We start from the raw sequence: 26,970 nt of genomic DNA on the forward strand, positions 1-26,970 counted from the left end.
AAGTGTTATTTCAGCTGTTTGAGTAAAGATCTGCTAAACTTCACTGTTATTTCCTGCTGGTCATTTAAGGCAGCCTACCATAGTAGTTAAAAGCTTAAATCTGTGTCGAAGGCTCTTAGTAAGACACTACAGAGCCTTTCCAGGCCACAGCCCAGTCTGTAACTTAGTCATTCGCAAATTCTCAGCAGAGCAACAGAAAAATAAAAAATATAACTTATTGAAGCAGGCCCAGAAACCCCCAGATGGCAAGCGGTTGCACCACAGTCATAAGAAAGAAATAACACAGCTCAGTAAAAATAAAGCTTACACAGCTAATACTAAACCCACCAAATAAAACCCTTTCACACTAAATAAAAAACTGCTCAGCAGTGAGCAAATGGAAATGAAAACCCTCCAGAAACTCACAGCATGGACCAGGGTTCATGTAAATATGCATGAAGGTAAGACTATGCTGTGCTACAGCCACACAACAACCTGAACTCTGAATATTCCAACTTCCAGTCAGAAGTATCCGATCCATTAACACAGGAATTTAGATGGGTTTTTTTTACACACCAGTATCTAGTCAGAATAAACTTTAAGGAAGTGCCCATGTTTCCCAAGAATGGTCCAAATGATAAACCACTGCACATTAGGCAAAACCCTATGGCTCATGCCAAACTCAAATCCACCTCAGATTAGCTCTGTGCTGGCCCGACTCTGTTACCAAAGAAACACAGATGAGGTATCCTCCGAGAGGGAGAGAAGGGACTCTGTGTCTGAGGGCTTGCAGACAGAGCATGCACCACAAATTGTTAATTGGTGGAGGACAACACAAGGACTTTTAAGGTCCAGGCTACTCCCTCCATAGCTTATCCTACTATCGTCAAAACAGCAGAGATATTTGAGCTGATGGGCAGCCTTTCCTAATGAACAGTGAGTGCGTTGCCACTCTTTCTGGCTGGGATCCCCTTCTGGCAGAGTTCTTTGCTCCATGTGGGAATGTCAGAAGAGGCATCTGCTTTCCCCGGGAAAACTCCCTTCCACCGTTTCCACGGCTACACCTTCACTAGAGAGAAAGGAGAGTCTTACCAGACTTTAGAGATGTGGGTCTCATTTCTCAGGATAACGCTTCGGCTGCCCAGGCATGAAGCCCCAGACCAGCCACAGATCTGTGGCAGGATTCTGTAGACATTGGAGCAACAACCTTACATGAAAGCCTGTGGTCCTCCAATCATTGGATACTGAACAATCCTCTTGGCCAACAGTTGACCTGTTGCAGACAAGGGTTGAGGCCCACTGTGCAATTTTGGGGGAAATTTGCACTGCCCTGGCTGTAATATTTCCAATTATAAACAGAAATCTCTCTCTCAGGGGCTGTCACCTTTTACCATCATTAAATTCACTTTAAAGCAGAAAGAAATGAAGCAATACAAGAAATGTTGGAAGGAAAAAAAGATAAAGACTGAAAAGAGTAAATTAGAGCCTGAAGCGAAATATAAAGGTTGCAGCCTATTCTTACTTACTCAGTATTAACAGGAAAGCACCCAGGAATGTGGTAAAAACATATTGAATGCCCATGTTGAATGCCTGCCATCAATCTATCCCAGCAGGTGCATTATTTCTAGTTCCAGAGTTCATCATAATGATTTCTGGTTCTCATTTCCCTGTGTTTGCTGTACCCAACTGCGCCTTTTCTTAATGCAAAAGGTTTCTATTTGAACAGCCCATCTTGAAATGCAAACTTTTCATTTTCCATTCATTTCAATTGAAAGGCATAAGGTCATTATTGTATTTCAGGGTAGATTGCTTAAACAAATGCTGACTTCTCTAATCTGGTCACGAAAAGGTAATTTCCCCTTTTCAGTGTGTTTGCCATAACCCTTAAAAATGATAAGGCAGCAAAGCAGATTTCTTAAAGAAAAGTATTCTCTCAATCTGTGTCTTCCTATCTACATGGACAGCACCTTGCACACATTGTGGGCTATACAACTACATGAAAGCAATTACAGTACCATCATTATGGTGGGAACAATGATTCTGTCTATTTTGAGCTGTGGTTCCTCAAAATCATAAAGGTTAGTGATTTTATTAGTGGGATTTTTAATGTTAAACTTTTAAAAATATATATATTCATTGCTGTGCTGCCTTATTGTCTAACTTCAAGAAATAGACCCAGCTCATGTTAGCAAATTCATGATTGTGTAGGTAGGCTTAAGATCCCTAGCTAAACCAAACTCACTCAGCTTTAGGACAAATCCTCAGGACATTATTTAGACAATAAGAATGATTCATGGTCTAGAGAATATGACCTATGAAGGAAGGCTGAAAGAACTGGGTTTGTTTAGTTTAGGAAAGAGAATCAGAGAATCATAGAATCATAGAATAATAGGACTGGAAGGGACCTCAAGAGGTCATCGAGTCCAGCCCCCCGCCCTCAAGGCAGGACCAAGCTCCATCTACACCATCCCTGACAGATGTCTATCTAACCTGTTCTTAAATATCTCCAGAGAGGGAGATTCCACCACCTCCCTTGGCAATTTATTCCAATATTTGACCACCCTGACAGTTAGGAATTTTTTCCTAATGTCCAATCTAAACCTCCCCTGCTGCACTTTAAGCCCATTACTCCTTGTCCTGTCCTCAGAAACCAAGAGGAACAAATTTTCTCCTTCCTCCTTGTGACACCCTTTTAGATATTTGAAAACTGCTATCATGTCCCCCCTTAATCTTCTTTTTTCCAAACTAAACAAGCCCAGTTCATGAAGCCTGGCTTCATAGGTCATGTTCTCTAGACCTTTAATCATTCTTGTCGCTCTTCTCTGTACCCTTTCCAATTTCTCCACATCTTTCTTGAAATGTGGCGCCCAGAACTGGACACAGTACTCCAGCTGAGGCCTAACTAGTGCAGAGTAGAGCGGCAGAATGACTTCACGAGTTTTGCTTACAACACACCTGTTGATACAACCTAGAATCATATTTGCTTTTTTTGCAACAGCGTCACACTGTTGACTCATATTCAACTTGTGGTCCACTATGACCCCTAGATCCCTTTCTGCCATGCTCCTTCCTAGACAGTCGCTTCCCATCTTGTATGTATGGAACTGATTGTTCCTTCCTAAGTGGAGCACTTTGCATTTCTCTTTATTAAACCTCATCCTGTTTACCTCTGACCATTTCTCTAACTTGCTAAGGTCATTTTGAATTATGTCCCTATCCTCCAAAGAAGTTGCAACCCCACCCAGTTTGGTATCATCTGCAAACTTAATAAGCGTACTCTCTATCCCAATATCTACATCATTGATGAAGATATTGAACAGTACGGGTCCCAAAACAGACCCTTGAGGAACTCCACTTGTTATCCCTTTCCAGCAGGATTTAGAACCGTTAACAACAACTCTCTGACTACGGTTATCCAGCCAATTATGCACCCACCTTATCGTGGCCCTATCTAAGTTATATTTGTCTAGTTTATCAATAAGAAGATTGAGGGGGGACATGATCGCAGTTTTCAGGTATCTAAAAGGGTGTCATAAGAAAGAAGGAGAAAACTTGTTCATCTTGGCCTCTGGGGATAGAACAAGAAGCAATGGGCTTTAAACTGCAGCAAAGGAGGTTTAGGTTGGACATTAGGAAAAAGTTCCTAACTGTCAGAGTAGTTAAACACTGGAATAAATTGCCCAGGGACGTTGTGGAATCCCCATCTGTGGAAATATTTAAGAGTAGGTTAGATAAATGTCCATCGGGGATGGTCTAGACCAGTGGTCCCCAACCTTTTGAGGTTGTCGGGCGCCAGGGGGCATGGTCGTTCGCCCGCCGGGTGCCAGGGGGTGGGGACACTTGTGCGCCCGGGGGCGGCCCCCCATAGCCACGTGCCCGTGCCCCCCCCATAGCCGCACGCCCGGGGCCGGGGGCCCCCCATAGCCATGCGCCTGGGGCCAGGGGCCTCTCCAAGGGCCGCGCGCTCGGGGCCGGCTGCTTCCCCCCCCCCCCGCAAGCGCCGCGTGCCCGGGGCCGGCGCTCACCGTGCGCCATGTGCCCGGGGCCAGGACAGCCCCGAGCACCTAGCGGGCGCATGCAAATGCCCCCGCGGGCGCCCGTGTTGGGGACCACGGGTCTAGACAGTATTTGGTCCTGTCATGGGGGCAGGAGACTGGACTTGATGACCTCTCCAGTCCTAGTATTCTATGATTCTCAAACACACACACACCTACCTCTAGTAGTGGTACAAAAGGAGAACCCTGATATTAATTATACTAGCACTAGGGCTTTTATCCTGTATGAATGAACTATTAGAGAGCAACAATCACTTTCACACATCTGGCATTCCACCAGAGAATGCAGTAGCCATTAGCCTTTGTTGGTTTAATTTAATTTAGGGTGTGATTCTGCAACACTTATTCACATGTAGTAGTATCTGGGGTTTACAAGAGTTCAAATCCAACAGTCAGGTACTTGTGTGAGCAGAACTGACACTCCATCTGTTAAGGAAAGCAATTCACAACACATTAGTCCACGAGTTCAGGTTCAATTTCCAAAAGAAAAAAAATCTTAGAGTTTTTGCAACCAACTCAAATCAATACATTATTACTAATACTTCCGAGTATCATCATCTAACACACAGGAAAGGAAAGCAAAACCAGAAGATAAAGTACTCAGTGCAAGGTGTGTTTCCCCATCCTCCCCTCACAAAGTAAAAAGCATTTTGCATTGATATGTCCAACCATGACTATACATTTCTTTCCTGCAGCTCATTGGTTAGCTCTGAGCCATACACTTCATTTTTAATGGGTTCACTATTCCCACAATTCCAGTAACAGGAGAACTCTTCTTCCTCTCCCCCCACCCCTCTTCAAGCCCCCTACTCACCCATCCTGTTGAGAAAACAATTTGTTTAGGGAGTCATTTTCCACAGCACATTACAGGTATTTAAAAGATATTTAAAACGTAGACCACTGTGTCTGTTAAAAAGGGATTGAACATCTGATTTCATACATTCTACCTCAACGCAGGTCCTAGACCTAGTTAAATGCTGATTACATACTGCACAAAGACAAACACTGAATCAACCTGAATGACACACCACAGTATGGATGCAATTTTAAAGAGGTATGTAAATTATCTGAATAAGCCAAACCTCTAACAAGTCAAAAGTTAATATATTATAGGCCCTTCCTTTGCTCTACCCCTTCTCCCACACAAAAGGTAAATCCATTCTCAGCAGACTTCAAGTAAAATTTGTGCTTGTGCAACATGCTAGATTGAAAATCAGAGACACCAGAGAGGTAGGGTTATCCCCAGAAAGGTTGTAAAATATGGACACATCCACCCCACCTACTACGAGGATTTATAGGACTAGCTCTGGGCATGAGGGAGCAGTATAATTTTTATAGATATGCCCAAACAGATGCTGAAAAAGTGATTACCTGCTCCACACCAATGTAAATACACCGGAGGGGGGGAGGGGCGAAGAGAGCTAACAGGAAGTGGCAATAGAGCAGTTGGAACAGGAAGTTTTAGAGAATTGGAGAGATGTCTGGCCACCAGCCCCAGAGATCCAGCCCTCCACAGAATGAACTAAGAGAAACAGCAGCAGCTCCGGGCCCTTGACAAACTTCAGGCCCAGGGAGCCTTTCTTCATCCTTCCATCTATCTCCATTGGGCGCCATCCACAGTGCCTACCGGCACATCAAGAAAACCCCCAGAGGGCTATATATACAATAGTCAGCCCAGAAGACATTGTTAAACTTGCCACTGCGTGTGTTGTCTTGAATACAAAATCAGATCCAAATACAACCTGAACATCAACCATGAACATGCCTCTAAATCACATCGTTATGGTTATTCTGCCGCTTTATATTACATTACCATTTCATGTTATCATCATGATATGATAAGACAGATGCTACACTATTTCATGTCGACTATGGGAGCTGGTCCATCTTCAACTTTAGATTGTATGTTCAAGCGAGTGAATACTGTATAGAAAATAAACCTGATCACTATTGTTTTTTTTCTCATGTTTCAGGGAGATACTATTCATTATGAATAAGCCCTATGTTTATTTAGAAAAGGTAAAAAAGAAAATATCAATATTTAAATAGCAGCATCAGCAAGATAAACACAAGAAAAAACAGAATTAAAGAAACCCTTTAAACATGGTTCCTTAACATTCCCTCTCCCCCTCAGAGTCCTACACAATGATGGTACAGGTACAATAAAACCCTTTTTGTCTTTGTCAGATCTATCCCCTCCCCCACCCAGGACTGAACATTCATTCAGTGTTGTCTCAATCCTTAATTCATTGCTCTTGGATTCAAACTGAAGAGATAATAATTTCAAATGGAACACGGTGGCAGGTCTTCATCCGTAGGAGTTTCCTCCAGAGGCTCTCTGATTTTGGCAGGGGTGGAGCAGAGCAAAAGAAAAATGAGAGCCCTGACCCTTAAATCTTGTTCTCCAATCACAGGATTCTGCACAAAACTTCAACATGGGGAACACAACTTCCTAAAAGCTTTGTGAACATTACTGGTTAGAAGTGTAACCCACACACCTCCAGGTAGTGGCACTGAGACCACCTACAGAGAGACAGAGAATGAGTGCACTCTACAACCCTTATGGAGAGCCGGTTGGCTTTTAGCTCAAGCTGTAGAGGTTCATGCACTAAGCTCCAGAGGTCTCAGATTGGGGTCCGCCTGTCAGCATTACAGAAGCTTGAGGTGTTTTCTTGTGCATCTATGGAGGAACTGGTTCTGAATTCTCTTAATAGTTTGTTCCATGGCTACGTAGCCAGAAGAGACCCACGACTTAAAAATGTTTACAACTGAGTTAAAATGGGCATGTAAAAGGACCATTCTGAGCCAATTCACCAGCAGACAGTGATTTGACTGTGTCCGACACAAAACAAAATAGACAAAGGCAACCTTGAGCAATCACCTTCCCTTCTAGATGCGATTCTAACATTCTCCTCACTTAACTTCGTTTCAAGTGGAACTCTTCCTCCCCCCGTTTACTTTGAGTCCCCACACATCCATGTTGTTGTTTTCATAGATTAAATATTCCACTACTGTAGCTGATTAAGTGATGTCAACCATCTGTAAACAATACACTTTGGGTATGCTATGCTTCAGAAGAACTCAATTAATAGGAAAAACCCTATTTATAAGGTGTATGTGGATTAAACTGGTTAATAGGTTTTTAAATAACAAAGACCTCCTGGCACTTTAAGCAAAGAGTTTGCAAAATCAACAATGCTTTTTGGGGGGTGGGGAGGGGAAGCATCAAGTGTGTATGTCAGCAAATGTGTTTGAGTCTGCACTACTTCAGTGATAGCCGTGATCAAAGCATCTTCCCGAAGTCAGGACTGAAGTTTTCACTCTGGTGACAGCCTAGAATTTACAGTCTTTCTGGAACACTCTTCATAGCTATCTATCTGGATTTTGGTTAGTTTAAATTCAAATGTTATGGCTGCATTATTTATTATTAATAATCATGCTAACAATACTTGTACAGCACCTTTTATTTGAGGATCATAAAATGCTTTTAGATAAGCAAGCCTCAACGTTCCCAGGGAAGTTCTGCTCTGCAGGTATGTAACAACATGTATTTTACTAATGTGTAAACTGCACTTCATCAAGGTTATATGGATTTGCCCAAGGACAGATGGTAGCTAAGCTCCTGATCCTACAAAGACCTGTGCATATGCTTAACTTTACATGCTGCTCCTAGTCCCACTGAAGTAGCGGAGATCTGAGTCTCCATCCTTTAGCACTAATAGCTTGATCAATGTTTAAAAGTTGGCACGCTACTCATTGATGGAACAGTTCAAGCAGCCATTAGTGCAGTCTTGGAAAATTAAGCCTTTCCCCTTATCAATATGATAAGAAAAAAAACTTTTGAAATACAGATGAAGTAAATGCAATTTCAGGATACCTGCTATAGCAATAAAAATGGAATATGCTGCTTTTGTAGAAGGCTCAATTATTTGATCAACATGCATTTTTAATACATGACAACTGTGGCACGGACATGACTGCATAATTAAACAAGTTTTCAGCTGGAGAACAGAAAAATAAGAGCATCCCCAAAGGCCCAAAATAATCATTCATCTTTGTCATTAACTAAAAAGGGAGCTAGCATATTTGATGAAATTTCATCTACAAAAACGTGCATCTGGGCCAAGTCCAAGTTTTATCCAAAAACATTAACATAACAGGCATTTATAAACCTATTTAAGAATTTGTGCACTTTTTAATAAAAGGAAAATACTATAACAGTGCTACTGATACCAATAATACACACACACACACACACACACACACACGTTTGCACAGTGCATAGATATATACCTATATTTTATAAGCAGTATAGACCATTTACTTGCACTGGATAACTGGATTTTTCCTATTGTGATACTAACAGCTGACAACAGCAAAACCTCACACACCAAGAAGTATTTAGATAGAGCTCATTCCCATACCACTGAAGTCAATGATCCAGGTTTATATACTATACTGAAAGTCATTATTATTTAGTAAGCATGTTAGTTAAAAAGGAGAGTTCTGGTTGTCAAAACCACAGTGATGGGTAAATTATTATTGTTATTTTTAGGGATTACTGATAGGTACAGAGCTATGTAAACCAGAGTTACAGAGGTTCAGGATTCCAATATAATTACTCAATGCGGACACAAGGGTCTAACGATGTTACTCCACCAGTATCATTAAAGAGGAAGATACTTACTTCACTTGGGGTATGTCTACACAGCAGGGCTAAAGTTGAATTAAGCTATGCAACTTGAGCTACATCAATTGTGTAGCTTAAATCAAAATAGCTTAATTCGGCTTTTGATGCTGCCTACACAGCATGAAGTTGAAGGAAGAACACTCTTCCTTTTACTTCCCTTACTCCTCGTAAATTGAGGGTTACAGGAGCTGGAGTAAGAAGTCCTCCAGCTTGACATTATTTTGAAATAATGGCTGCAGTGTAGACACACAAGATATTAGCTACACCCCTCTTGTGTCTAATATCCTAAGACCACCACAGCCACAGACTGCATACACTTATCCCTTATACAGGTGGGGTCTCCCCCCCACAACTTTATTTTGTGTTCTTTGAAACTGTTGGACATACCAGCAAGTGAAAGCTTCATTGTAGAATGCAGGTGCATGCATGGAAAGCTATACCACGAGATACCCACACCATCACAGCTATGGTGACCTGAACAGGCCAGATTGTTCTCCTTGTTCATGCAGTCACAAATTATTATAAGAAAAGGGAACATATTAGGCCATTTACTTCATCCCTCTGCCAGTGCATCCTGATCTCATGCACTCCCTGCTTCCTGTCTCTCCCCCCTCTGCAAAAGAACGCGGCAGCAGTCTAGATGCAGAGGAAGTTTTTTTGACATGGACAACGGTCTTCAAATGTTAAAAATTATTATAGAAGATGTTGATTAATTTATTCTCCATCTCCACTGAAGGTAGAACAAGTACATATCAGCTTAACTTGCATCAAGAGATACTTAAAATGGATATTAGGAAAGTCTTTCTAAATATCAGAATAGTTAAATAGTGGAACAGGTTACCTAAGGAGGCTGTGGAATCCCCATTACTAGACGTTTTTAAGGACAGGTTAGATGGATGACAATCTGTCAGGAATGTCTAAGTACTTTTAGTACTGCCTCAGGGAAGGTTGGATTAGGGGGACCTCTTGTAGGAAGACCATGTTTCCCCAAAGGCAAAGATGGAACACTGCATGGGACTGACCCAAGCCTCCTCCCAACCCCCAATGTGTGAGGTTGGCCCAAGTCATCTGCTGTCATTGCTCAACTGAGCCCTGCCACACAGGGCCGGTATTGCTGAACATTCCTCCATGCCCCACTACACTCAGCTAGTACAAATGCCCAGTTTTGTCAAAAAATCTTGATGTCCAGGACAGGGCTTAAGAAGGGAACTGTCCCAGCAAAATGGGAATATGGTCACCCTGTCTCTTGAGATCACTTTCAGTCCTGCAATCTAGTATTCCTCCAGCCTTGAGCAATCCTTTGTGCCTCAGCTTCCTTATTTATAAAATGGGGAGACTAAACATTTCCCTTACCAGGACATTGTGAAAATTAGTTAAGGACTCTCTCAGCAGAATGTTTTGAGGAGTCAACATTTGTAAAACTCTTAGAGTGAGTGACATTTGCAAGTGCTAATTGGCATAAACCGGTTCATCTGAGTACACTCAAATGAAAATCTTTTGCTTAAAGAAACTTCAAAAGCTAAATAATTTTTTGAAATAAGATTGAGTGGAGTCACAGCTCACAACCCTCATTCAGAAACCACTTTACACACAGTTAATGGTGCCACTGATTTCAATACAGTTACTTACTGCACATAAAGGTAAGTCCACGTCTTTGCAGGAATAGGTCATTCTAACCTCTGTGAAAGCATCCAACACATTCCATATTGAATAATAAGGCAGATTCCAAGTTCCCACATTCCACCAACAGTCTACCTTCTCTATTGCTCCACGCCTTGCAAAATGAGCTGCACTATTTATAAGGAATGGCAACAAAAGGATAAGAGTTCAAACTCATTCACCCACCTTTAATCATACTTGCCGATTAGAGATGTTTTTGTAATGTGAGCCAATTAACGAAATAGGATAACCATGTATTTTTATGTAACTCATCCTTCAGAGACTATTGCATTACATTAGCTTACATGATATGACAGTGCTGTCTCTTGGAAGGTGTTATCATGGTAGAAAATGTTAGCAGAATAACTGGTCTGAATTTGACATTTTTTTTAAAAGCTATTACAAAGATCGTGCTGCTCACAAAGCTAAAATAATGAAAGTAGAACTTGTAACACCAAGATAAGGAGAAAAAAAAAACACCCAGCTAAGGAGAAAAAAAAAAGAGTAGCAAGTCTGCAATTCTTAATTTGTGCTAACCCCTAGACTCGAGCAGGTCTGGGGTTTCTGACAACAAATGTCAATGTGCTTAGCATTAAATGCACATGTTAAATGCATTAGCATTATGCTATGCTAATGAGAGTATTCATGGTCCTGGGAAGCAAGTCAAACATTTCCTTTATTTGGATGTTTATTACTCCTGGAGAGGGAAGCATTTCAATGTTATTAATTTTAAAATTTTTAAATGGTCCCTATTTAGTCAAAGTGAAATCACCTGCCTGGATTTAATTGTGTTTCCCACCTCTTTTCTATTTCTGACAGCAGTCTGAAAAGTGACTATAATTAGAATCTTAGTAGTGGATCATTGATATGGAAGTTTCAGTATGAAGAGCTAATATTTTGTTTTATTATTCCTCCACCATTTCATTTAAAATTTAAGGACTGTATTAAATAGTGAATAAAAGCAACATAATAAAGGCAGCTTTTCCCTGTTCTGAATCTGACCATACAGGCATTGAGCTCAGAAATGTAGGAGGAAAGGAGCAGAAACAGTAGGAGTAGGCATTCAGAGGATATTAAGAATGTGACTATTCTTCCCACAATACAGCACTGAAATATGACATTAATGCATATCCGTGCTTCAGACCAGTAACTATCCAAAAGAGACCGACACATTTAAAACAATGTACGTCATAATACTAACATGCTTATAATCTATCATCTGGTGGTCCACGATGGTACTGTACAGGGCGCATGGACAGTTTAAAAGTAAGGATCGGCCCACCACGGGATTGGGACTTTCGGCCAGGCGATTCTCGCCCAGGGCTCGCCGTTCACAACCATCTGTCCTCCCACCGCCAGCTGTGCAGCTGTTTATGCTCCAGCCCTTTTCCCCTTCCCAATCTCGTGGTGGGCCCAATCCATACTCTTCTTTTCCCTTTTTTTTTCCTCCCCCAGGGTTCCGTACTCAGCCAAGGGCCTCCTTTGGCCATGAGAGCCTCCTCACAGTGGATGGGTAGGTGACAGAGGGGGTGGGAGCTAAGGAAGCAGCATGGGCTAAGGGATGTGCTGGCCACCCTTCCCGCCACTCTCCTTGAGCCAGAACAGTGAAAGACAGGCACTGGAAGCTGACAGGCTCCAAAACTACAGATTCTTCACATGGATAAGAAGTCCCAGTGTGCCAGCAGTTTGCCCTGCTGGGCTGGGAAGTGACTCTGGGATGTGCTACAGACTCTACTGTATTTTGAATCTCAAAATCTACCAGATGTGTGAAATTTTAAACCAACAGAAGGTACTTAAAAATCAGTCACCTCCATAATTAAAAAAAAATATCAATTGCATTTGCCAAGTCTACGTGGGATGTATGTTTTCAAATTTTCCCAGGGCAGAAGAAACCCTCCAGTTGACAATTCCTCTCTTGACTATCCCCCCCAAAAGAGAAAGATTCACAGATCAGTTAAAAAAAACAACACTGTATACGTGACCTACCTCCATCCCAATTACCCACCTCAGTACAATGGTGACATGAAAATCGATTGCTATTATTCATCAGTATGAAACACATTTTCTATTTATTCATCTAAACCGAAAAGGAAGGGGGTTTATTTGAGGAGCGGCACGAAGGGAAATTTTTCTGCACTACAATTTTCAGAACATTTTTTCGTTATTCACAGCTGACAAAGCATCTCTAAGACATACTGCTGCTTTTGGTTTCTACCTGTCAGACTGCATTCCAACCCCCCCTGAGATGCCTTAGCCTGGGAAATTCAGAGATAGTTTTGTGATAGAAAAAAATAACTCAGCACCTAAAATTTCATAGATTAAAAAAGCAAGGGAATAGATCTCCACTTGCCCTCTATTTCCTCTGCCCTCACGCATCCTCTCTCCTAGATGCTGCCCAGTGCCAAGGCAGTAGTTAACCCCTTCCCCTCACATTTCTACTCTACACCTCCAGGTCAGCAGTATGCAGTGTACATGTAGTTTGCTTTTCACTGCAGCACACAGCGAAAAGCAAACTACACCTGGTAAAGACTTCAGCCATTCACCATTGCCAGAGTCTTACCCATGACAGGGAAGGTTTCCAGCAGCAGGGAGTTGCTAGACCTTTCCCACACCACTGGAATCCTTTCCTGAAATGGGGAAACTACATGGCAGAAAAATTCCTATTTCCTATTTTTAGTGACATTCTAAGTATTCAAGTCTTAATGTGCTAAGTCTTAATATGTTTTCATTATGCTGTTTTAGTTGCTCTTTTGAAATTCTGTGTCTACCTTTATTATGTGTGAGGAATGTCTGGGAGATAAGCGTGAAGGCCACCACTAGGCCAGATGTTGTACAAAGGGAGGATCCAATAAGTGACAAGAGGCGCTAAAGATTACTGCATATCAAGAGAGGGCAGACTGACAACCCCGGACGCCGAGGGAAAGGGCAAGCATTTACCAATAGGGACAAGATATTCATGATTAAAACCAGCTTAGCATGGTGGAACAAAGATGATAAGGAGCAAGAGAAACAACCAGAGATAACAAACATCCGTCAGAAAGCCAGCATAATGATGCAAAACTTACTGATTCCAATGAAGGAAGACTGCTATAAAAAAGAAGCTGCTTTGACATAATTTTTGGGATACCTCTTGCCAAAACAGGCACATCGGTCTGGACCGACATAGCCCCCACTCCTCCAGCTGTGATCAATCTGGTTGGTCCCAGACCACAGAATGGTAAATATCACATCAGTTGTTGGGGCGGAGGGTGTCCTGTCTGTTAGTCTATGGAAGTATATGCTAACTGCTTTGCCATTCTCAATAAATTCAATGTACTGTCTTTTCCCACTGACAGGATCCTATCTGCTTCTTATAAGCATAACAACTATCCACAAGCAGGGAGCAAGACACTACAATGCTAACAGCAGTGTAGCGAGGCACAGCTAGGGTGAGCAGAAGAGCCATGAAAGGTACGGTATGTACATCCATACCAATGCCTTTCAGGCATGGCTTTCCTCACCTAAGCCATGTTTCTTTAGCTGCACATGGCTAGAGGGGACTAGGCAGGTACGCACATTCCATGCGGACAACAATAGTGTGCTGTGGAGACATACCCTCTAATGCTGAATCAAGGTGAAGCACACAGACAAGAGCAGAATTGTGACTGAAAGCACACAACTGGGAGGAAAAAATATGACAAGTAAAATATGGGGATTCTTCCCACCTTTACCAGTTTTAGTAACTGGGCTTTTTCAGGATAATGCCCAGCTTAAAAGTATATTTCATTCTTGACAGTGAATGGAGCAATTGCGTTTGTTACTGTACTTTTCCTCTCTCATTAAAAAAAAAATGTAGGACTAGCACAATGACAGTAACCCCTCCTCGTTAGCTGTTGTGAACTGCAATCTGCATAAAACAGTTTTTTCAACATCTAAAAAAACCCAGATAGCCTCTCCATCGTTGACGTTTAAATGGATCTCAGGGAATTTATTTCAAAATTAATACAGTGGAAGGAGTGTGATGAAAGAGATGTCTGGTGAGTTCCACACCGTGGAAAAAGAGTAAGTCCAGCAACTCCAGTAGTCAGCATGCTATTGAGCAATTTGAATATAAAAGCAAGAGCCCTGTGAAAGAGAGTGTATGCTTCAGCAGTAATCCCCATATGCTGCACTCCTCCAACTACACTTCCCACTGTCATTAGCAGGCACAATGTTGCCCTTTCTTTCAGGAGTTCTTAAACTGGAGTATCATGACCCCCTCAAGGGATCGAGAGGTGGGGGCACAAGCTGTCAGCCCCGCACCTGGTAAAGCTTAAGCTGTCAGCCCTGTGCCATGTTAAATTAGAATTAAATTAAATGTAAAGTCTCAATTTTTAATGTATAAGGGAAGGTTTACACACACAGGCTTGCTATGCGAAAGGGGCCACCAATACAGAAAGTTCTGGAATTACTGCTTTAGTGTATTATTTCTCTATGTGTACGCTACCCTCCAGAAATTCCCACGGACTTACTTAAAGCTCTCTCTCTCTCTCTCTCTATTCCTGTTCTATTCTGTTCAGTAGTGGATTTCAAAGTAGCCATCCTTCTGCAAAAGTATTTTAAGAGCCAGCTACAAAGGGAAACAGCTGAATTGGAATTCATTTGCAAATTCAACACTACCAACTTAGGACTGATTAAGGGTCTCAACTGGTTAACACACAACAAAGACTATTTTCCTCTCTGGATATTCACATCTCCACACCAAATCCTGCAAATGACCCACTTCCACTCTGACTTTATTAGCTTCATTAACACAATAAACTTTTTTTCTATACACACACACTCCCCTGTTTCTGTAACTTCCACTCCCATTCATCAGATGAAGTGGGTTTTACCCACAAACACTTATGCCCTAATAAATCTGTTAGGGTATGTCTACACTACAAAGTCAATTCGAACTAACGGACGTTAGTTCAAATTAACTTTGATAGGTACTACACAAGCGCTCCGCTAGTTCGAACTTAATTCGAACTAGCGGAGCGCTTAGTTCGAACTAGGTAAACCTCATTCTACGAGGACTAAGCCTAGTTCGAACATACTAGTTCGAATTAAGGGGTGTGTAACCCCTTAATTCAAACTAGTGGGAGGCTAGCCCTCCCCAGGTTTCCCTGGTGGCCACTCTGGCCAACACCAGGGAAACTTGTATGCCCCCTCCCAGCCCCGGACCCCTTAAAGGGGCATGGGCTGGCTACGGTGCCCATGCCAGGTGCAAACCTGCCAGCACCCAGCTAGCAGACCCTGCACCTGGCATGGCTCGAGCCAGCCACCCGATGCCCCCCAGCTCTCCCCCTCTTCCCGGGACCAGGCTGGCGGCTCCCGGGAGCCTGCCCGGGACCGCAAGAGGCGGGCACCCGCCTGGTCTAGTGCAGACATCGTCAACCTCGTCCACGATCTCCGCACTAGGCACAGGAAAGTGGCCGTCTAGGGCAGGAGAGCTGCCAGCCTGGCCACCCAGGAGCAGGTGTGCATGAAAATCAAGGGGGTCCACTGAGACCCCCAACCCTGAGCCCTGAGCTTACAATGGCCGTACTGGGTCAGACCAAAGGTCCATCTAGCCCAGTAGCCTGTCTGCCGACAGCGGCCAACCCGAGGGACCCTGGAGGGGATGGACCGAAGACAGTGACCAAGCCATTTGCCTCGTGCCATCCCTTCTCCAGCCGTCCACAAACTTTGGGCAGGGACACCACTCCTACCCCCTGGCTAATACCACTCCACGGACCCAACCTCCATCACTTTATCTCACTTCTCTTTAAACTCTGTTCTAGTTCTAGCCTTCACAGCCTCCTGCAGCAAGGAGTTCCACAGGTTGACTCTTTGCTTTGTGAAGAACAACTTTCTGTTACTAGTTTGAAGCCTGCTACCCATTCCTTTCCTTCGGTGTCCTCTAGTCCGTCTATTATGGGGACTAATGAAGAACTTTTCTTGATGCACCTTCTCCACCCCACTCATGCTTTTATAGACCTCTATCCTATCCCCCCTCCGTCTCCTCTTTTCTAAGCTGAAAAGTCCCAGTCTCTTTAGCCTCTCTTCATATGGGACCTGTTCCAAACCCCTCAACATAGTAGTTGTCCTCCCCTCTCCCACCCTCTCTCTTCCCCTCTCCCACCTCCTTTTCCCAGTCTCCCCCAGTTTTGTTCAATAAAGAGAGATTCTATTTTTGAACACAATTGTCCTTTATTTTGTACATCAGGAAGGGGGGCTAGGGAGGGGTAAGTGGAAGGAGGTAAGGGAGGAATGGGGTACGAGCCCCCGATGGGGAGGACTGGGCTGGCTCTGCGGGCTTCTGGGGGTGGAACCTCTCCTGCCGCACCCCAATTGCCCCCTCTCCCCAGATGGCAGCCTGCGGCAAGTGCAGCCGGTCTGATGGCCGAGTGCTGTGATGTGCCCAGTGTGGGTACTCCGGGCAATCCAAGCCAGGACTGCTTTGCAAGCAGGGCACCCCTGAGAACTGTCTGTCCGGGGTGGGGGTCGGGTCCCTTTAAGCACAGCCCTCGGCTAGCCTGAGACAGCAGCTCCACGCTCTCAGTCCTCATCTGATGCCCTGCCGGCACTGCTTCCCGCCATCCTTAACCCCGGCTAAGGGTCCACTTAATGTGGACATGCTAGTTCGAATTAGCAAAACGCTAATTCGAACTAGTTTTTTAGTCTGGATGCGTTAGTTAATTCGAACTAAGCTAATTCGAACTAATTCGAACTAAGTTAGTTCGAATTAGCGCTGTAGTGTAGACATACCCTTGGTCTCTAAGAAGCCACATGACTCCTGACCTGATGCACTGCTGGAGCTGGTTCCAGCCAGCCTTTAATGCGATTCAGCATCCACTCAGTATGGAAGCGCTATTTCGAAATAGCAAAATGCTATTTCAAAATGCATTTTGTGTGTAGAAGTGTTATTTCAAATAAGCTATTTTGAAATAGTTATTTTGAAATAAGGCTGTAGTGTAGACATACCCTCTGTTGGCAGAGGGATGTAAATGAAGCACTTCGAAAGTGCAAATGAAACAGGGATTTAAATATCCCATACTTCATTTGCATAATCATGTAATGGCACTCTTTCGAAAAAGCGTTATTTCAAAATTGAAACTGCAGTCTAGACACAGTTCTTTTGAAAATAGAAGCCTTTTTCAAAAGATCCTGTAAACCTAATTTTTTGGAGGCATCATGCAGCAATACCATTCTCTCTCCTGGAAACATGCACACAATGCTTGTCATCCTGCTCTAAGAGCAATGTCAATATCCAGCACAGCCAGAATTGGTAAAGAAATGGATTTTCATTTTATTAGACTACTGTTAAGGGTAATGGAGCACTTTGAAAAATGCCATCTTGAAAAGTAATCAATTACCTTAATGGCAAAAGTAACATGAATTTCTTTGGACAATTACTGCCTCCCTCTGTCGACCAACCCTTTCCCCCCTTCCTCCCCACCCCCCCAGTTCTTCCATTGGTCTCCAAGTTCCGAGACTCCCACTGGAAAATATATATGGATGTTTAGCCTCAATTAGAACTCTCTGCCTACTGCACAAATCCAATGCTGGCCTTCAGTTTCAGGAAGGAGCTATGCATTAACTTGTCAGTTCAGAATGTAAATGCGTGGTGCGCTGTACTGTCTGCAAGCAAACGTGCAATATCATTATGAAAACGCTATTGTTCTGTTCAATACACAAGAGATGTAAGTGTTCCATGACTCTCTCATGGTTCCTTTGATTAGATCCATTCAGCATTTGCATTTATAAAAACAGACGAAGTAGTATGCAGCAGGAAGAAAGAATCATGGGAGAGACTCTGTCAGAGATAATCCCACCTTCAGCGAGGCATAGTCCTCCAAAAACAACCTGCAAGCAGTAAGAAATGGTAGATACAGCTGGACCCAGGAAATGGCGACAGAAAGGTCACAGATCTCATTCGCACTACATCATGAAGTAATAAACATGTATCTAGCACATTTAAGAGCATCCATGTTCTTTACTGAGCAGACTAGACAATGCTATTGTAGATCCTCATGCCTTGGCTGTGGCTTAGCTCTGTGACACTCTTCTGTAGCCATTATAACTTAACAGTTAGACTGCTGTAATGCAGAGACCACTGGCTATCACTGACCAATAGCATCTCGTTTCCACACTAATCTGGTCAATCTGTCTGGGTCCAGGTTTGGCTTTGCAAAATTTAGAGCCCCTCAGTGCACGTTGGCTGAGGGACCACTGTTCGGTCACTTCAGACATACACACTACAGCAAACACACCGCTGTCAAGAAACATAACAAGTAGCAGGAACGCTGATGACACACTGGCCATTAATATATACCCTATCTGTAGACGTATCATGCAAAAAGTCATGTATGTATGCTGGAAATATGTCTTCCGGGCAGAGCCGATAAAGTAGTTTGTCCTAGACACAGGAATTTTGATTTGCATGGGTCTGCAAGGTAAAAATGAGCATGACGCTGGAGACAGCAGGCAGTTCATTTGCATCAGAAGTAAGCACCAGTTATCAGGAGGTTGAGGAAATAGCATGGTGTCAGCTCACCAGAGGACACCCTGCAGTCTGAACTCCAGAGGGTTTCCTTGATACTCGGCTGATACAATATAAACAAGACACCAAGTTAGAACAGACATTCCGTACTATGCAAGACAACCATGCACTGGCACAGTTAGAGCTGATGATGGTCCTTGGACATTGCCAGGTCTTAATGCTCCTTTTCATTAAATCTCCGCTCCTCGCATAAAGCGTCTGCCAGTTCTAGTCTGTGCGTTTGACTTACCAAACGTATTCGTTTGAACAAAGAAAAAAATGGGACAGCAATTTTCATTTTACTGTCTATTGAAATTCTAATGTAAAGGATCTTATTAAACGAGAGTTCAAAAAACACTTTGAAGCAGGTGCATGTGTGATCCCACATGAATTATGTAGCTCAGTGAAATAAAATTGACAATTCACCAATAATTGCTTTTCAGATAATGAAACACCTTTTATTGGTCCACAGAGCATCAGTAACTGCTTCAAGAAATGTTGTATAAATCTCGATAAGAAGGGCTGTATAAATCTTGATGCAAATGTCCAAGATAAGAATCAGACCTTTCCCCAAGAATCCAAATGTCTTTCCAAAGTAGGCTGATCAGTGGGAGTGGGTAGGGAGGTTTGAATAGAATCCAATGAAATAATTGCACACTTTGTCCTAGAATATGCTATCTAGGTTTTAATTTTCCTGACCCCACATAGCAGCATGCCATATGTTTGGGAAGGGGAGCAGAGGGGAGCATGCCGCACCATGTAACTGGGCATAGCCCAGCCTCTCCAGATCCAGTGCTCTGGGGGAGGAAGGAGGGCACTCCATGCAGCCTCTACAGCCCTGGGGTGGAGAAAGGCAAAGGGCACATGGCATGGCCCCACCCCCAAAGGAGGTTGAAGGGCACACAATATGGCCCCAGTCTCCCCAGTCCCAGAGAAGGTCAGAGGGCATGTGTTCTGGGGGCAGGGCTATGCCTGGTGGTTTGGGAAGGGAGATGCCCATGATTTTCCTTGTTAACTTCATATTTTGTACAAGCATTTCCAACACCTATTTTCTAATTGTTTTTTCCAGGCTATTTTTGATTAAGGCAATCGGTAAGAGATATAAACATTCTGCACTTGCCTTTATACTTGTATGAAAAGCAAAAGAAGCCAGTGTGATGGAGACGTTATGCATCAGTATCTTAAAAGTGATCCACAGGAGGAAAAAGTGGAATGAGTATGTGCCCCTTTTGTTTCGTTATGCATCATAAAGGTCTCAGGTTTTTTTTCCCCCTTAGAAATATTTAGTTTTGCTCTAGCTATTTTTTCTGGTTGATGTCTTTGAAGCCCAGAATGGGAGATTTCCCTGCCCTCAATTGAAGGGGCAATGATACTGAATCTTGGAAAAAGATTTTCTCTTTATTGTTTTTTGGGCATCTGAGTTATCTAAGCATTAAAAAACAAAGTTTTAAGCTAGCTGACTAACAAGTACTTCCCCTCACAATGACTCCATTTTCTCTCTGTACTTGTACTAATAATTTATCTGGGGGGGAGGGGGGGGAGTAGAAGCAAACTGAATTTCTAATGTAAACAACAAACAGGAAAAGACAGTTTCTTTACACATCAAAAAGGGCACCGACACTTTTTCCTTGTGCAGAGAAATGTTAAGTTATTCTATGACAGAGCAGAAAACCATATCAGTAAAAGAACGGGTTAATTAAATGAGGGATCTTATTTGCTGCTCCTTAGGAGGTACTCACCTCATGAATTGTAAAGCCCCGGCTGCAGTAATATAGATTCATTTGTTTTTTCAGCTCTAGTTTAGAATTTTCCAAACACAGTAGAAGCTTATTATACATGCTATTGGTATGAAAGGGGCTTATTTGACTGGCTGTTGGAAACGGTCCCTACAAAGCTCATCTAGAGGAAATGCTACTCAGCATTCAGCTATTCAATTTAATTATTTCGCACTAAAAGAAGAATTTTTGAAAGGTTTGTAGATGCAACAATCTCAAATTACATAACTAGAAGTTTGGTATAAAGTGGGAGTGTGGGGATTGGAGGCTGACTGACAAAGGTCTAGTCCCTTTCCTCTGTTTCCAAGACACCTGAAAGTCCTCTTCCAATTGCATTTAAAATTAGAGATTGACAACTGTGTAAAACACTCAAGTGAAACTCCACTCCTCCCCCCAACCCCCTTCTAGACTTCTTCTTGGATTCTCTTTCTCTCGACACCAGCTACGTGGCCCACAAAGTTCAACCACAGCGCCCTCAGTTTATCAGAGCCTCACATTTAGTTGCCTCTCGCAACCCCAACCAAGACTGGGACCTCCTTGTGCTAGGTGCTGCATAGACATACAAGATACAGTTCCCACCCACAGATTAAGTGATTGTCTCCAGCCTCACCCAATGTTTGTGGCATTTTTTAAGAAACGGGCTCTATTCTCTTAAGATAATCTCTTTCCTCACATTGCCACTATAGCCATCTGTATCTCCCTCATTCACTGGTGGCTTTCATCCCCCTTCCTTGGCATCAGGCACCAGGAATAGGGATCTTCAATTTATCTGACCCTTAGGGATAGAGGTAACTCCAGGCCACCTAGTCTGAGGGAGGCAGTATGACCAAATTGCAGGAGCTCTCTTCTAGCTTTCATCTCACTCTCCCTGCTCAAGCGGTGCAGCAAGTAGAACAAATCAAAATAGGCTGCAAACTAGCCTCAAAGCAAATGCCTGAGCTGTCCAGTGGTCCAACCCAGCTACAAAGAACAGGCAGCCTGTTTAAGAAGATTATTCAATTTCATGTACATGCTGTAACATTAAGTGGAGTTCTCTACCTGAACAACAGCATCACCAGATGTCTGAATCTGGCCTTTGTTATCCCTTATAGTCACGGACAATGCGATTGTCCAACCTTAGACCTGGAAATGACCTCGTGGCTGCTCTTAAACCAGTTTCCCATCCCAAATTCCTGTAAGCAAAGCATCCCCCTTCCCCCAAGTCTGACTGCAGCCCCAAAGTACCATCAGTGCATTTTTAGAAATGCAACCAAGCAGTGCATGCTATGACTGCACACTTCCTTGCCATGCAACCAGCCTAGTAGTCTGACACCTGGAGCGACTAAAGGAGACAGTTCACCAAGCTCAAGAGTTGGTGTTGCTAATTACTCTCAAGCCTCCGGAACACTGTAGCAGCATTCAGGAGATGCTCCATCAAAAATGGACGTAAATCCACTTTCGAAAGAATTTTTTAAATCACCACAATTGTAATCACCCCCTATCATAAAAAGGAAATAGACTCCAGGCTCAAACTACCAATAGTCAAATCAACTCCCTCGGCAGCATGTTCATCATGCAGATAATAGCCATTACAGCAACGTTTTGTAGCACTATACATTTTGCAGTCTGAACCCAGGAGACAATAAGTACAAATTACCCTCTCATCTCTATCTATAGGCAAAACACATCTGGCAGTCCTTTGAACTGCTTAACCCCTCTTCACTTGAGCTGTGTTTTAATCTTCTTCTGTTCCAAATTCTATATGTAAAATAAAAAATTCATTTACATCCACAATGTGAATTCGAGAAGAGAACATGTTAACGTATTACAGTTCCTCAGCAACAAAACTAAGCAATTACTTTGAATAATAAAGGCAGCGTTTGTGGAATCAATGCTCAACCATAAACTTTAATGGACAAAACTCCTTTGGGCAGTGATCCAAAATCTAATTGAACTTGGGTGCTAATGGACAACCAATGGGAACAAACTTATCAGTCCAGGCATTCAGCTGAGAACATCCAGCTGCATAAACTGTAGAAAGCACAATCTAATAGAGCGTACATTTTTAATGGTGAGAGTAATTAATCATCGGAACAATTTATCAAGAGTCATGGTGTCTGATACAAGTTTGTTCCCATTGTTATTGAATTTTCAAATAAAGAGTGGCTGTTTTTTCATAGACCTGCTGTAGGAAATTCTATGGCCTGTGCCATATGGGTTAGTCTAGAAGATTACAAAGATTCTTTCTGGAATTAATTTATGAAATGGCTCAATTTCTGAAATCCAAGTTTCCCATATCCAACCTACCACCATGACGTTAGCCTTCAATCTGAGCCAGTTTCTGAGTGTCTTATAAAGGTGGTGATTTTGCACTGTAGGGAATCTTTGGGGCATTTTAAGATTCAGTAAATGTAAAAATACCTTGTGTGTGTCCTTCTGTCCCTCTATCTTTCTTGTGTACATTCTCTTCAGATTGAAGTCACCCCCCATATTCACTGCATGGACCACTATATCATTTCCCCCATATTCTTAACACATCAGGATTGTCTGACTTTCTGGAGAGCAGCAATACTTGTATGTTTCTATTGCGGCTGTTCTGCATCCTTTGCAGCTTTATTAGACAATTCTATTAATCACCTTTGCACAAAAAGAGGGAGTATGCCAATAAAAGCTGCAGATGACAAAGTTGGGAGGTATTGCCAATACAGAAAAGGACTAGAATATCATATAAAAAGCTCTACACAACCTTGAAAACTGGAGTAAGAGAAATGGGATGAAATTTAGAAATGGAAAGTCATGCATTCAGGCACTATCAACAAGAATTTTTGCTATAAACTAAGGATTTATCTTGCAAGTGATATGAGGAGAAAGCCCTGAGTGTATTGGTTGATTATAGGACAATGAGCTACCAGTGTGATACAATCATGGAAAAGGCCAATGCAGTCCTAGGTGGGACAGGGAAGTGTTAGTACCATTATACAAGACATTCATGAGGTCTCATCTGGAATACTTTGTGCAGTTCTGGGTCTCCCATGTTTAATGAAGTTTAATTCGAATTGGAAGAGGTGCAGAGAAGGGTACTAGGATGATCCAAGGAATGGAAAGCCTTCCTTATCAGAGGACACTCAAAGAGCTTGGGTTTTTTAGCCGACACTAAAGGCGGCTGAGGTGAGATACAATTGCGCTCTATAAATATATTTGAAAGGGATAAAATACCATCGAAGGAGGGGGAATTATTTAAATTAAGCAGCAATGTGGACATGAACAAAGGATATCAACTGACTTGAGGCTTGAAAATAGAGGAAGGCTTCCAACCATCAGAGGAGTAAAGTCCTGGAACAGCCTTCCAAGGGGAGCAGTGAGGACAAAAAACCCTACTAACTGGCTACAAGACTGAGTGTGCTAAGTTTGCAGTGCGGCTACCAGGATGAGACTGCCTACAATGGTATGTAGCAGACCTGCAGCTGCTTGCGGTAAGTATCTCCAAACAGTGAGTTAATCTGGACACAAGGTTTGGAAGGCTCTGACTTACTTGGGAAAGAATTCTCTGTAGTATCTGGCTTGTGGCTCTTGCCTATATGCTCAGGATCTAATGGATTGGAAGGATTTCAAGTGCTTTGCAAGATAGGATTATGATTCAAAATGATCTGAGCAAACTGGCAGATAGTCTGAGGTAAATAGGATGAAATCAAGAAGGGCAAATGCAAGGTTCTCCATTTAAGGAGGTACAATCAGTTTCAAAAACACGAACTGTGAAGTGATTGTCTAGGAAGGAGTACTGCAGAAAGGGATGTAGGAGTCATAGTGGATCACACCACTATGGCTATGTCTACACTGCTTTTTTTTTTTTTCAGAAAAAGATACGCAAATTGAGAACCACAATTTACATATCTTTTCCACTTGTCTTTCGGAAGAGGCTTTTCTGACATTTGGCCCCATGTAAATGGGACCAAATGTCAGAAAAAATCCTTTTGGAACATCCTTTATTCCTTATAATATGAGGAATACAGGGATGCTGAAAGAACACGCCCACTCTTTCAGAAACTGTTCCAAAAAAGCGGACGTTTTTCCTGGATGTGGCAGAGTTTTTCCAGGAAACCAGAGGTACCCCGGAAAAACTCTGGAGTCTAGACATAATCTATCAGGGTATGTCTACACTACCCTCCTATTTCGAAGTAGGAGGGTAATGTAGGCATACCGCACTTGCAAATGAAGCCCGGGATTTGAATTTCCCGGGCTTCATTTGCATAAGCCGGGTGCCACCATTTTTAAATCCCAACTAGTTCGAACCCCGGCTAGTTCGGATTAGAAGTCTAATCCGAATTAGCTACTCCGTGCCGCGTGTAGCCGCGCAGCACGGGGTTCGATCTAGCCGGGATTTAAAAATGGCGGCGCCCGGCTTATGCAAATGAAGCCCGGGAAATTCAAATCCCAGGCTTCATTTGCAAGTGCGGTATGCCTACATTACCCTCCTACTTCGAAATAGGAGGGTAGTGTAGACATACCCTCAGTCAGTGTGACACTGTTGCCAACACACACACACACACACACACACACCTCACAACCACCCGCAAACATAGAAGGACACCTCAGCATTAGTAGGCTAATGAACACAGATAAGGAAAAGAAGAGAAAGCCCTACTGAATATGCATTAAACAGAATGGTGCCACCATAACACATTATGCAAGTTTCATCCCCGCCTGGGAGCAATGGGGGAGAGATGCAGCTCTGGGAGGAGCCTGAATGATGGTGATGATATGGAAGAGGATGACGAGGGCTACCATTTCAGGTTGCTCAGATTCATAGACTTTAGATGAACACCCTGATCCCTTCTGGTCTTACTCTGACCTTCTGAACATTGTAGGCCACAGAACCCCAGCCACGTGTGAAACAGACCCCAATGTCTAGGTTACTAAAGCACCCAAATCATGGTTTAATGACTTCAAGTTAGAGAATCCTTACTTTAAACCTGAAAGTGACCCACGCAGCAGAGGAATGTGAAAACCCCTCAGGACCTTTGCCATATTTGGGGTCCAGGAAGAATTTCCTCCCTGCCAGACCTTGAGCATATTGGGCAAGACCTCCTCAGGCAGATATGCAGGAAAGAATCCTGTGTAATAACTCTGTGCACCCCCACCCTCCACTAATGCCCCAGCTGGGGATTTTTGCTACGGGCAGTGGCTGAGGGGAAGGTGTGAGTATGGACAGTCGGATATATTCTCTACAATATCTCTATATATCTTACTGAGGGCTTGTCTACACTGTCAGATACTGCTGGTGTTGTGTTATAGCGCCGCTCAGAGAGCGCTACAGGAAACTGCTGTGGTGTGCTCACACTGTTTGCATGACCACACTTGCAGCGGCATTCAGCATGGTGCGCTCTGGGCAGCTATTCCACAGAGTCTCTCTTCTGCCTCTGCTGAGGCTTATGGGAAGGCAGGGAGAGTCCTGTGCTAAAGCCCCATGATTCATTGCTTCCCATCCCCAGCAATCCCTGTGCTTCCATCTGCATTTGGCGCCACCTTTCAAACAACGTTTGTGCTGCACATTCTGCCTTGCTCTGCAGGAATGGAGCCTTACTGGTTGAAGAAAATGCTGATAGGTCTCACTAACTCCTAGCAAATGGCTGCTCCTTCAGCTACAGAGTGAGACGAGGAGGCTGCCACTGTTCTTGCCACACATAGTACAACCCAAGATTGCTTGTAGCTTTCCTGGAGGTGCTGACCACTGGGGAATGCTACTTTTGGGCCTAGGAAACTAGTACTGAGTGGAGGAGTCACAGCGTCATGCAAGTGAGGAATGAGGAGCAGGGGTTGCAGAACTTTCAGATGAGGATCTGATGATAAGCTTGCTCCTCACACTGCTGTGCAAGGACCCCAGGATGAGAGCTGCCCTGCCAGTCCATGGAGGAGCATGTGGCAATTGCTCTGTGGAAGATGGCTACCCCAGGCCTCTACCAATCAGTCGCTAATCAGTTTGGAGCAGGAAAGTTGATCGCTGGGCTCGTGTTGGTGGCAGTATGTAGAAGAGAAACCAGCCTGGGGAGAGGTAGTGGTAACCGGGTACTAGACTAGCATGTAGACAGGAACAGAGGGAGAAAGACAGGTGATTTCAGGTTCCCAGGCTCGCTTTGGAGAAATGGTGTTTGCATGTAGCTTGCTCAAATGGTAGGATGGGTGCTGGGCGATGGGGGACCCCATGGATTGAGGAGGCCAGCCCCTTCCCCCAAAAGCTTATGCTTCATGCTGGTTCCTGCCCCGCCTCCTTCCCCCAACCCTGTCAATGTGGCTGCTGGCCCTTGCCCCCCT

Source organism: Pelodiscus sinensis, chromosome 9 (genome assembly GCF_052426305.1).
Source record: "Pelodiscus sinensis isolate ZL-2025 chromosome 9, ASM5242630v1, whole genome shotgun sequence".
NCBI lineage: Eukaryota > Metazoa > Chordata > Testudines > Trionychidae > Pelodiscus > Pelodiscus sinensis.